General features: G+C 45.2%; 1 protein-coding gene across 1 annotated transcript in view; it reads left to right on the top strand.

Moving 5' to 3' along the window:
* The first annotated feature begins 589 nt into the window (after window positions 1–589).
* LOC120383512 (butyrophilin subfamily 3 member A2-like) overlaps window positions 590–13,572 on the top strand; it is a 51,708-nt gene continuing 38,725 nt past the window's right edge. Inside the window, exon 1 of the mRNA XM_039501682.1 lies at window positions 590–849. The gene's annotated coding sequence lies outside the window, so the exon portion shown is untranslated. The remainder of the gene's footprint in view (window positions 850–13,572) is intronic.

Raw genomic sequence — 13,572 nt, 5'->3', positions numbered from 1 at the left:
TTAGCAGAGGCAGGTCAGAGCAGTGCAGCTTGCACTTGAAGGGTAAGATAATATTCTTTCTTTATTATTAATTATTATTTTCTTGGTTTTCAGAATGGCAGAAATACAACCAATGGCCTTGGACTAACTCTTAAGAAAGCTGTCTCTTTCACAGATAACTTTATATTGCAGTGGGCAGTTTCACTGAGCCCTCAGTTATTGAAACAAACAGTCAATAGGTAACTACTAAGTAAATCTGAGAAAACTCCGAAATCCAGAGTTAAAGATACACTAAACTCACAGGGTTATTATAAGCCAGGGTTCGACTTGCAACACCAAGACACATTTGAATGCAAAGAAATGCACAATTAAATGATCCCAAACAATGAACTCTCTTCCTGTTGCTCCACCTAAGCTTTCCTGTTGCTTGGACCAAGCTTTTGGTTGCTGGGACAGGTTCCAAAAAAAAAACCCAAAAAACCTTACCCCATAAAACTCTCTTGCGACTCTGCTCCAACCAGCTGTGTGAGAAGCAGACGACTGGGCAGAAATCTCAGTTGTGGTCCATAAGAGGAATATTGAGTTGTTTTTGTCTCTTCATGCCAATAACATCATGTGATTTCTTGCTATTCCCCTCCTTTTCCTCTAGCATTGAGCCTCAGTCAGTGCACAGAGAGGGGGAAGGATTCAAACATTCATTAGAAGCCACTAGAATTACCCCGGATGCTCAGATGAAACAATCTATACTTGAGAATAAGCTACTTTATTTAAAAGGCTTCTGCTGGATTCAATGTAACTCAAAGGAAAGGGGTAGTCAGGAGCTCCCCAGAGACCCTGGAGCTGTGGTGACATTTGTTACATAGAAACAAGGTAGGGGAATAATTTTTTTTTATCCTTTGACCTGGGTGTATGCAAAGTGTGAATGAACTGTATCCTGACAGCTAGTGATGAGCTAGGGATGGGTGTGTGTGTGTGAATCTTCAGGACCAGGCTGTATTTACATGAACACACCCACTCTGCCCAGGTACCTAGCAGACCGAGGTGTGTAATGTTGCCCAAGTGATCAGTTTTGGCTGGTGTTGGGTTACAAATCACTTGAGTATTGAATGCAGGGGTCATGGGATGTTATTATCCTGGTTGTGTGAGAAAAGGGCAGTAGAACTGTGCTGAGCTGGTCCTGATTGAGGGAGGGTCACCCTTAACTCAACTGAACCCGCTAAGCAAGGGACTCAGATGCCAAATCTGTGTGGAGGTGGGGGTTGGTGTCTTTGTTTGGTAGTGTGGGTGCTGCTTAAGAATGATAGGCCTTTTTTTAAAAGACATAAAGGTTCTTAGGCTCCATAGAGAGTCTTTTGTTTTGTTAAGTGACCACAAAAGTTGAAATCACTGATAACCAGGTCTACAGGATGATGTCTCTGGTGAAAGATGCTGTGCAGCCAGCACTAGTGGTGAGGTTTCCCTGCTAACAGCTGAAATCACTGACAGCTGTGCTAAGTGGTGGGACCATAGGACATCCCAGTGGGTGCTATGGAGTGGCTGGAGGAGCAAGTGACATTTTTTTCTCCTTTGTGACATTATTGATATAAATTGGGACCATATAGAACATGGGTTGCAACCAAGGTCCTGCAGTGGCACCAAATCTTAGGTAAAGGGGGTCATATAAGGTGTCTAAGACCAGGTTATGGGTTGCTGGTTATAATTATGCTGTCTGTATGTCTGTATTATTTTTAGTTGAAGTTATGAATGTTGGCTCTATGCTGTTGAGATGAATCAATTGAGATGAGCTTCAAAAAGTTTTTTTTTTCCTCCTGCTGACGATAGCTCATCTCAATTGATTAGACTCTTCCTGTTGGTATGCATACTTCCACCTTTTCATTTTCTCTGTATGTATAAATATCTCCTGTCTGTGTGTTCCATTCTATGCATCCGAAGAAGTGAGCTGCAGCTCACGAAAGCTCATGCTAAAATAAATTTGTTAGTCTTTAAGGTGCCACAAGTACTCCTGTTCTTTTTGTCAATGCTTAGACACTGCAGAGTCTCTCTGAGGTGCTACTTTACTGTTACAGCCAGTAAACTTAATGCTGTGAAAGATTATACATACAATCCCTCCCTCAAACTCTGCCTCACATTTTGAGTATTTAAAAGAGTCTTCTATCGGTTTCTATGTCAATATAAAGTCACTGCAGTTCCTTTCTCTTATATAATGTGCTGAGGTGCTAAACTCCATCCTAGAGCCCACACATCCGCACCCCCTCCTGCACCCCAATCCCCTGCCCCAGGTCAGAGCCTGCACTCCTCACCCAAACTCCCTGCCATAGCTTGCATCCCAAACCCCTCCCACAGCAAAACTGCGTTGGACCTGTTCTGGATGCCACCAAAATATATACAAACGTGCTGCCTCTTGTGCTACTTTATTGCTACAGGAGACTTGATGCAGTGAAATAATTTACCTACATTCCCTCAAACTCTGTGTCACACATTTTGAGTATTTAAAATAGTCTCTTATCACTATATGTCTACGTGAAATCTCACAACAGTTCACAAATTTGTTTTATCTGCTGCTGTGATTCCCTGAATTGTGCTCTCTTCTCGTAATCCATTTTAATTATAGTTTTGCTCCTTTAAAATGTTATTTCTATTACTCTTATTACTCTGAACACTTTGTCATTTATCGGTATAATCACTGTGCAATGCATGTCATTGTGCTGTTTATTTTGTATTTTAATAGCTAATGCTCATCAAAAAAAATGTAAGTAAGTAATTGTTATTGGTTTTAGCAATTCCATCTGTTTCTATTATAGCACTTGCTATGGTTTTTGTACTTTGATTTGTAATTTGGAGTTTTTAATTCTACTGCTTTTACTTTTTATAGCACAAGTTTATTTTGTTGGCCCTAACCCTGATTTTTACAGTACATTCAGTAAGTAATTCATTTCCTCTGTTACTGTGTTTCACTCAACCCTGGGCCCAATCCAGTTTTTAGTGAAGTTAGAGGGAGATTTGTAACAAAGTAACTTCCTGTATTTAGAATATAGGAAGAAACATACAGCTGCAAACTCAACTGCAATCAGTGTAGTTTCCTGGCCTGCTTGTAGTCAGTAGTTTTTTACCTGACTCTGGGGTTGAGTCCTTTTGCTTCTGATGTTTTAAAGGAAAAAAAGTCCAGTTTTGTCCAGAATCAATGGAAACAAATTACAGCCTTTAATCATTTTGAGATCAGTGGGAATTAAGCATGTGCCTAAAGTGAAGCACCCTTTGAAATGTATTGCTGAATAGGGATGGACTTAATTACTGAATCTGGGCCAGAATCTTTAATGCAATTGGACAATGAGGGCATTTCACCACTTTTAGCTTCATATTGGTCTTCTGTATGGATGTCAAGTGATCCACAACAACCACTGAGTGATCAGTTTGTACACACTGCATAAATTTATCCTGTGATAAATTAATGTTGCCTCCTATCTTTGTGGCCACAGAGCTGTAGAAGGGTGGCCAGTAGGGGTGATTTTATTGTCCTAGGTTTAGGAAAGATTTGATGGCATAATGGCAAGAGAGGCCCATATTAGAAATTGTGAGACAGGTTATTCCCTGTGTGAAAAACCATCAGTGGGGAGAATTCATGAGGGTATCTCTGGACATGATTAAAAAAGGGGGAATTATTTTTCATCAAAAAAATTGCATGATTTTTGTTTGATTGATTTGAAATGTTTATGGATCTTTCCTTTTTTAAAAAAAAATAGCTTGAAATAATTTGAAAAAAAAATGAATGGACACAAGCACTTTAATTTTGGGGCAGTGGGTTTTGGGACTTTCTCATTTTCTTGCTCTCACTCTCATGTTGTTTTATTTGTTTTTGTTTTTTTAAAAAAGAAATGATGCAGGAGAAACATAATAGTAATAAATCTTTTCATTCCTTTTAGTTTGAGCTTGTCATTTGAAATCTACTCAAAATAAAATTCATTTTGAAATATTTTTTTAAAATCAAATCACAAGAAAGTGTTTGTGGTTATTTCTGCATTGTTCTGAATGGCATTTTTTCATGTATTGTTTAAAGAAATATATTGAAATATATTCAAGTGGTGTCAATTCTTTCATAATTTTATCGAGAGTCTTGAAATATTTTATATTTTCCATAAAACCCCACCTGTTCTTGTCCTGTGATTATGAGAGCATTTCAGTTTTAATTTTTAAAGAAAGTTTCTAGCCCTTGTGACTGCAGAAAAAAAGCTTGAGACAATGATCTGAGTGTGACCTAAAATCTCAGATACCAAAAGGCAACTTTAAAAAGTCCCCACATGTATTTTTTTGTCCATGTGGAAGAACAGAGCTCCATGAGTGAGGGGATCTCCTACATGGGCAGAGATCTGGATTTTGTTACATGTTTGTACAGTGCCTTGCTCAATGGGGTCCTGATCAGCGACTGGTGCCTACATGCTATGGCAATAAAAACAAAATATCATAACATGATCTGGTCCTATCTATTTCCCACCTGCTGCATTTCATATACAGCGTATTCAACTTTACCTATTACACTGGCTTATTGTTTCCCATGAGGGAAAATCTGTGTCTTAGAGGGGGGGTTATGGGATTGTTGTGAAGAAAACATTCTAAAGCTGTCGTTTTAATTACAAAACTGAAATCTCCTAACACCTACTATTTTAGGGTCAGATTATTAAAACTTCTCAGTCTTGGTCTAACCTTGCTGCCTTGTTAGTCATTTCAAGTTTTCCCATTGACTTCAGTGGGGCACCATTAGGCCAGTGCTCAGTGATTTTCAAAATCCTGCTCTTAATTCTCATTTAGAGGAATTCATTCTCTCTCACTCTCTTTCGGGTCATGGGACATTAATATTTTACACTGATCTGCTCTTTTTTGTGCAGACTATGGGATGACTGCTGTCACTGCATAATATGCAAATGAGTTCACATAATGCATTTATCCCTATTTAGAGAGAGAGAGGGTATGTCTACACTACAAGAGTAGTTCGAATCAACTTAAGTCAAATTTGTAGAATCGACCTTACAAAGTCGAATTTGTGTGTCCACAGTAAGGACACTAATTCGACTTTGTGAGTCCACACTAATGGGGCAAGCGTCAAAATTGGAAGCGGTGCACTGTGGGAAGCTATCCCACAGTTCCCGCACTCCCTGCTGCCCATTGGAATTCTGGGATTTCCCCCCAATGCCTGCTGGGGGGAGAACTGTGTCGAGGGTGGTCTTGGGTAACTGTCAGCAATCAACCGTCACTCCTGCCGGCGGGAAATCAGTTCACGCACTTTTCCTGTTAGTGACAGCGCGGACGCCAAAGCACTCCACTGCGATCATGGAGCCCGCTGCGATCATCGCTGCACTTATGGCCGTTGTCAAATCCTCACACCTTATCGTACACCTCTTCCACAGTCAGATGCTAAGAAATCGGGCGAGGAGGCTCCGGCAGCGCGGTGAGGACATGAAGTCTCAGAGTGGCACAGACCTCTCAGAAAGCACGGTACGCCGCACCGTGGAGATCATGGTGGCAATGGGTCATGTTCATGCTATGGGACGGCGATTCTGGGCCCGGGAAACAAGCACGGACTGGTGGGACCGCATAGTGCTGCAGGTCTGGGATGAATCACAGTGGCTGCGAAACTTCAGGATGTGTAAGGGCACTTTCCTTGAACTGTGTGACTTGCTGTCCCCTGCCCTGAAGCGCAAAGACACCTGCATGCGAGCAGCCCTGAGTGTGCAGAAGCGAGTGGCCATAGCCCTCTGGAAACTTGCAACGCCAGACAGCTACCGGTCAGTAGCGAACCACTTTGCCTTGGGCAAATCTACCGTGGGGCTTGCTGTGATGCAAGTAGCCAACGCAATCGTTGAGCTCCTGCTCTCAAAGGTAGTGACCCTGGGAAACGTCCAGATCGTCATAGATGGCTTAGCCGCGATGGGATTCCCAAACCTCGGTGGGGCTATAGATGGGACTCACATCCCTATCCTGGGACCAGCCCACCAGGCCAGCCAGTATATTAACCGAAAGGGCTACTTTTCAATGGTGCTGCAAGCAGTGGTGGACCATAGGGGACACTTTACCACCATCAACGTCGGGTGGTCGGGCAAGGTTCATGACGCGTGTGTTTTCAGGAACTCTGGTCTCTTTAGACGCCTGCAGGAAGGTAGTTTCTTCCCGGACCACAAAATAACTGTTGGGGATGTGGAGATGCCTATAGTGATCCTCAGGGACCCAGCCTACCTGCTAATGCCCTGGCTCATGAAGCCCTATACAGGCGCCTTGAACAGCGACAAGGAACTCTTCAACTACCGGCTGAGCGAGTGCAGAATGGTGGTGGAGTGTGCTTGCGGACATCTCAAGGGGAGATGGTGAAGCTTACTGACTCGCTCGGATCTCAGCGAAACCAATATCCCCATTGTTATTGCAGCTTGCTGTGTGCTCCACAATCTCTGTGAGAGCAAGGGGGAGACCTTTATGGCGGGATGGGAGGTTGAGGCAAATCGCCTGGCTGCTGATTACGCTCAGCCAGACACCCGTGCAATTAGAAGAGCCCAGCAGGAAGCGTTGTGCATCCGGGAGGCTTTGAAAGCTAGGTTCCTCAGGGAGCAGGGTAACCTGTGACTGTTCAGTTTCTTTACAGAGAAGCTGAACCTGCCCCTGCTTCAGTTACTGTTGACTTTCTTCTGTGGTTAGATACCCCATTCACCACGTTTTCCCCCTTCCAACACACGTTTAAAAATAAAGTTAATGGAATATTGTTAATTAGCAACGTTTTCTTTACTAATGAATTTGCGTTAAACGGTTGAAACAGGGACGCAGACTGTGCTGTGTAGGGTGCGCAGTGATGTACAGACCGCTTCTACACTCGAGGAATGACAGGCTCCTGCCCCTAGAGCGGTCTGCACTGCCGGACTGGTTGTTTCAACGAAGCCTGCCATCCCTCCTTTTCGGGACTCTGTGTGCGGGGGCTATGTGGCCTTGTGGCGGGGGAGGACTGGGGGGAGGACGTTTACAGGTGGGTGTGAAGGAAGGGGTGAGGGGTGCAGGCTCTGGGCTGTGGGTGGGGGCCTAGGAAGGGGTGAGGGGTGTGTGGGAAGGGGGAGGAGGTGTAGGGGGATGAGGGCTCTGGCTGGGGCTGAGGGTTTGGGGCATTGGAGAGGCTCAGGGCTATGGTGGAAGGGCAGGGTAAGGGCAGCCTGCCTTGTCATTTGTGTGTGGCAGGTGGTAGGACCCTGGGGCACCAGACAGCATTTCTGCGGGGAGCTGCTCTACTGTCAGGCAGGTACGCAGCGCAGCGGGGCGGGGGGAGACCCGTGGGGGCCAGGGCCCGATCCAGGCAGGGCCGGGGGAGAGACCCAGCTCCAAATATAGCTGGAGCAGGGCACCTGCCGCCTATGCACAGAACATGAAAAACACCTCCCAGACTGACCAGGGTGCCTAGTGACTGCACTGTGTGTGTGACCTGCTGTAGATCCTGCCCCCGTGTCTGTACCCAGGTAATGGTGACCGTCCTATGCAGTTACCAAACCCCTCCCCCCCTTCACACAAAGTCTTCTGTAAAGAAACATGACGGAAACAGTAATGAACAGCAAACTATTTTTAATAATCAACTACACAGTGAGGGAACGAAACTGGGATTTGGGCTTGGGTGATCCAGGAAGGGAAGGACTTCTCAAAATTTAGCGAATGAGAGCTTTTTGGTACTTGAGCACTCTGCTGGGGTGGAGTGACAGATTTCACGGCCCCTGGCGCACCTCCTTCTTGTTATTTTGGGTGAGAGGGGTATTGGACTTTGTGGCGGGGGAGGGCGGTTGCAGATACAGTGCAGGGGGGCTCTGTCGTCCTCCTGCCTGTGGTCCTGCAGAACATCCACAAGGCGCCTGAGCATGTCCGTTTGCTCCCTCATTAGTCCAAGCAGCGTTTGAGTCGCCTGCTGGTCCTCCAGACACCATCTGTCCTCCCGTTCGCTGTGTGAGCGCTGCTGCTGAGAGAGGTTCTCCCTCCACTGGCTCTGCTGGGCCGCCTCGGCTCAGGAGCAGCCCATAAGTTCTGCGAACATCTCGTCCCGTGTCTTTTTCTTGCGCCGCCTAATCTGCGCCAGCCTCTGTGAGGGGCATGCTGGAGCAGGTCGGGATACAGTTGCAGCTGTGTGATGGGAAAAAGGGATTGACTTCCTTATAAAGATACATTTCTGCAAAGAAGAAACATAGTCTAGTCAGTCTCTGTGAACAAGACCATGCACAGCACTCACTCAGGGAAAGTTCGAATTTTCGGAATTCGCTTTAATTGCCTGGGGGATTGCACTGCAGACCAGACAAGCAGAGCAGGACAGCAGAATCTGTGGAGCAGCCAGGCATGGTAAGCCAAAAACTTTTGGCTGCTTAAAAGTCAATGTATACCACTGTCCTCTTGCTACAGGCAATCCTGAAAACATAAACTCTGCACCTGTTGCACGCCACCCCCCCCCCCCGCGTCTGTTCCCTGGGAAAGATCCCTGTATGCTGCCACTCTGCAGCCTCCACCACGAGGCTATAAAGTGACGCTCATTGTTATGCAAAGGAACAGTGAAGCACTCCCAATACTAATAGTACACAAATTACTGTAATTAAATGCAGGAGTCTCCGAGCGAGATCACCCTGAGGAGGGTCACTGAGGCAGATAGAGAGCACATGCTGCGTGAAAGCCAGCACAAACCAGGGGCCTATGCGGCCATACTTGTGGAGGCAATGCTCCCGGAGTACCTAATGATAGGCTGGCGTGGAAAAGTGTGCTACCACGGAGCACCCAATAAGGCAGCTCTCCCCAGGAACCTCATGCGGAGGCTTTTCGATTACCTGCAGGAGAACTTCTCGGAAATCTCCCAAGAGGATTTCTGTTCCATCCCCATATATATTGACCTTCTTTTCAACTAGTAACTATTCCTGCTCCATTAAAACTAAATATTAACATGTTTAAAGCACTTACCGACTGATCCTTCCCCTGATTCAGGGTCCGGGGTAACGGCTGAGGAGGGTTGGTAGGGGTAACGGCTGGGGAGGGTTGGTAGGGGATCTCAGTGAGGGTGATGAAGAGATCCTGGCTGTCGGGGAAATCAGCGTTGTAAGCGCTGTTGACTGCCTCGTCCTCCTCATCTTCCCCATCCGCGAACATCGCCGAGGAACTGGCTGTCGACACTATCCCATCCTCAGAGTCCACGCACACTGGTGGGGCAGTGGTGGCAGACCCACTGAGGATGGCATGCAGTGCCTCGTAGAACCGGCATGTCTGGGGCTGGGCTCCGGAGCGTCCGTTTGCCGCTCTGATTTTTTGGTAGCCTTGTCTCAGCTCCTTGACTTTCACGCAGCACTGCATTGTATCCTGGCTGTATCCTCTGAGTGCCATGGCTTTGGAGACCTTCTCGTAGGTCTTTGCATTCCATTTGTTGGAGCGCAGCTCCGAAAGCACAGACTCATCACCCCACACAGCAATGAGATCCAAGACTTCCTGGTCAGTCCATGCTGGGGCCCTCTTTCTAGTCTGAGATTGCCTGGACTCCTCTGCTGGAGAGCTCTGCATTGTTGCCAGTGCTGCTGAGCTCGCCACGACATCCACACAGGAAATGAGATTCAAACTGGCCAGACAGGAAAAGGAATTCAAATTTCCACGGGGCTTTTCCTGTGTGGCTGGTCAGAGCATCCAACCTCGGACTGCTGTCCAGAGCGTCAACAGAGTGGTGCACTGTGGGATAGCTCCCGGAGCTACTAAGGTCGATTTGCATCCACACCTAGCCTAATTCGACATAGCCATGTCGAATTTAGTGCTACTCCCCTCGTCGGGGAGGAGTACAGAAGTCGAACTAAAGAGCCCTCTGTGTCGAATTAAATAGCTTCGTGGTGTGGACAGGTGCACGGTTAATTTGAATTAACGTTGCTAAATTCGAATTAAAGTCCTAGTGTGGACCAGGCCAGAGATACCTATCTCATAGAACTGGAAGGGACCTTGAAAGGTCATTGAGTCCAGTCTGCTGCCTTCACTAGCAGGACCAATTTTTGTCTCAGATCCCTAAGTGGCCCCCTCAAGGATTGAATTCACAACCCTGGCTTTAGCAGGCCAATGCTCAAACCACTGAGCGATCCCTCTCCCCCTATTTAATGGGTCCTTTGCAATCTTCTATTCCTTGAACTCTAATATCCCGCTTGTCCTAATCACTGCAGCCTACTTATGAAGTTATACTGTTTTTGTGTTCTCTTTACTCTTCTTGTTGTAGATGACGTTTCAGTGAAGATGATGATTCTCTCATTCTGGCAGAGCTCCAGATTCAGCTCCTCTCTGCCTGGTGCTATTATTTTTTTTATAACTGTTTATGTTCACAAGTTGGAACCAGGTAGGAATCCTCACGGCCTCTATGGCTTCCTAGAGGTTTTTGTTTATGCCCCAGGCCTGCAGTGCCTTACAAATGGGCTGAACTTTATGCACTGTGAGCAGTCCCAGTGAAGTCAATGGAAGTAATCCCAGTGTGTAAATGTAAGCACAGAGTGGGAACAGGGCCTTACTTGTTGTTTTTTAGCTGTGGTTTCTGTTGGTGCTGGACTATTTGATCTGACCTAGGGGTAATTGTCAGTCTGTTCATACATGTATTTTGTAAAGATTGCCAAGAAGGCCCAGCTTATTGGATGGACACTCTTTTACTGTGGTGTAATACAAACCTAAAGCATTAAAATGATTAGGTTTTATATTTATAAAGAGAGCCCATCACTCTCTCTTTAGTTGCAATTACAAAGGTAAATGGACCAATAGCAGTTTGGTTTGTTTTTGTTTGGTTTGTTTTAAAAATACCTTCCTACCTCCCAGGGCCGGCTCTACCATTTTTGCTGCCCCAAGCGAAAAAACAAAAACAAAAAAAAACACCCGGACTATGCCACCGCGAGAATGGATGGAATAAATCCCCTTATAGCATGTGCCACCCCAGGCACGTGCTTCCTCCACTGGTGCCTGGAGTCAGCCCTGCTGTCTCCCAAAGCCTTCAGGACTAATAACTCCCCAACACACCTTATCTCAATTACATCCTCTTCCAGCCATTCCCTTCCTAACAGAGAATGGACTCTAGATGTACCAGACCAATGGGGTGTTACAGAGCTGAAGATCCTTCACTGAAAGCTTCTCACCACCATTCTTCTCCCACTAAATCCAATGGGATTATAAGACTGAGCATCCCAGCTGCTCTCCACCACCATCAGGAAAGAGGTGGTAGTCTGGTCCTAAACCATTTAGTGCTTCATGTGTCAAAAACCAGACACCTTGAATTGCACCAGAAATATACTGGGAGCCAGAGCAGATCCCAGCGTGAGGGTCACAGATTTCTGTTTGAAGAGCACAGATAAGGAAACAGGAGGTGACAGTCTGCAGAAGCTGCCAACTAGTCCTCAGGTGATAACGGGATTCCCACACTGCAAACCTGAGCACCAAAAGCTGGCAAGGGCCTGAGATGCTGATCCAAATCCCATTGAAATCACTGGGATTCTTTCCATTGACATTAGCAGGATTGGGATCAGATCCCCAGCCACTTAAAATTTCCTCCACTTTCTTTCCCTAGTTTACCAGGCCTAATCCTACTTTCTATGCAGAACACGCTACTACCAGGGGCAGAAGAATTAAGGGGGTAGATGTAAAATATTTTTTCTCTTTGAATTACTTTTTGTTTGTGTCCTGGTCAGGGCTGGATTTAAGGACAGGTGACTGCCTGGGGTGCTGGACATGGGGGGTGCCAGGCGCCAGGTGCTGTTTTTGTTGTTAACGATAAAAGGAAAAATAGAATGTTTGAAGTAAAATGCCCCTAAATCTGGCCCTGTTACCATTCTAAGTGTCACCTGCTGTAACACTATTTAATACTGGTCCACCCAATGTTGGTGCACAGTTCAATTTCTTGATGTTAGTACATTTCAGTTATTCTTAAAATTAAAAAGTTTCTATAAGATTTACAGATCCTAGCATGCAAATTTATCATCTTATGTGACAGAGATAAATTGTGCACCAAAGTCATGAAATGAGCTACAAATGTGATTAAAAAGGTATTCAATGGTTTAATAAATGGAAGAATGTGTGTCAAAGATGTGTCATTTGGTGTAGGGCTGGCCCTGGTCCTGGTACCTCTAACACCACAGTGTACGATGATTAGCCCTGAGCACGCTGTCACTGACACTGTCAACGATCACGTTTTGTTACCCTGCTCCCCAAGATGAGCACTGAGAATGTCAGCATTTATTTATATTTATATGAATAACAATTACACAAATACATTTTTTTTAAAAAATCCATATGTAAATTCAGAACACAGAGTGTTCATTCACAGAGCACTTCTCCCTGCTGTTCTAGTGATCAGCATTTGGTGCTGTCATTGCCATCGTCTGGATTCACTTCCCAGTCAGGGAAGGTTAGTGCTTTGCCATAGGGAAATTCTATGGCCTATGTTATGCAGGTCAGATCAGGTGATCACAATTCTCCCATCTGGCCTTTAAATCTATGAAATAGATCCATGGAATATAAAATACATAAAACAGGACCTGTCTTGTGTGTACCACTAATTAAAGGTACATGATTTTCTCTCTGCATTTGTTTTCTTTATCTCCGAGTACATTCCACAGCACAGTTTAAAGTGATTAGACCAGACCACCTTGTCACTGCCATTGTGGGTGAAGAGATTGTGTTACCCTGTCACTGGTCCCCCAGGATGAGCGCTGAGAACATGGAGGTGATGTGGTTCCATTCCCAGCTCTCCCTAATGTTTTCCCCAGGAGTTGAAATTAAGGGGGGTGTTTGAATTTACTAGGGGGGGAGGTTCAGAGCTGATGAGTAATGAGAGTGTGAGGGTGAAGGTGGGCTGTATGGCACCATAGTGAAAACTGAAAAATGTTGCATGACCATTTTATTAGAATTAACGCATGTTTTAAAATCATCACACAAATGAAAGTTGGCTACTCAAGCCTTATAAGAAGCACTACATCTACATCCTTCTTGGTTTCTTGTTATAATTTAGCACAACTCTGTTAATGAACTTCTTGAATGCAATGTGTTCATCTTTGGTGGCTTCTCATGTGTCTGGTACTTCCATTCCTTCAACTGATATGCTCATTAGTTCATTCACATGATCAGGCAGAAGGCGACTTCTTTCAGAACACAAAATTCTATTCAATGAAAAAGAACGTTCAGCTGCAGCTGTTGTGACTGGGAGTAGCAAGAGATGAATTCCTACTTCTTTCATCCCAGGAAACATAGCACAAAGATCAGGTCGAGCCACTAGTGATGATAAAAAAGAAGTTGAAGTCAAATCTTCATTCATTTGTCGTATGAAATTCCACACTGTGTTCAAATTCTCTATTCTGTCCTGAGCACATGGCAGCCCCATTGCTGGTAGTGCCTCACTCCACTCAACTGTTGGTGTTTTATAGGACAGGGATCTGTAAACGCTACGTAGAGGTTGAGTAGAATCTAGAACTCACTGTTGTAGATTTTTAAGAATCAAGTCTGAGTACTTTTTCAGTTGTCTTAATAAACACTTCTTGTCCTCTTCACTTAAAGATTCAGTATAAATGCCTTCATTAGTCAACTTCTGGACTGAAGTCTTTGCTTCTT

This window comes from Mauremys reevesii, linkage group 15, assembly GCF_016161935.1.
Source record: "Mauremys reevesii isolate NIE-2019 linkage group 15, ASM1616193v1, whole genome shotgun sequence".
Taxonomy (NCBI): Eukaryota; Metazoa; Chordata; order Testudines; family Geoemydidae; genus Mauremys; species Mauremys reevesii.
This window is presented reverse-complemented; position numbering and strand designations above follow the sequence as displayed.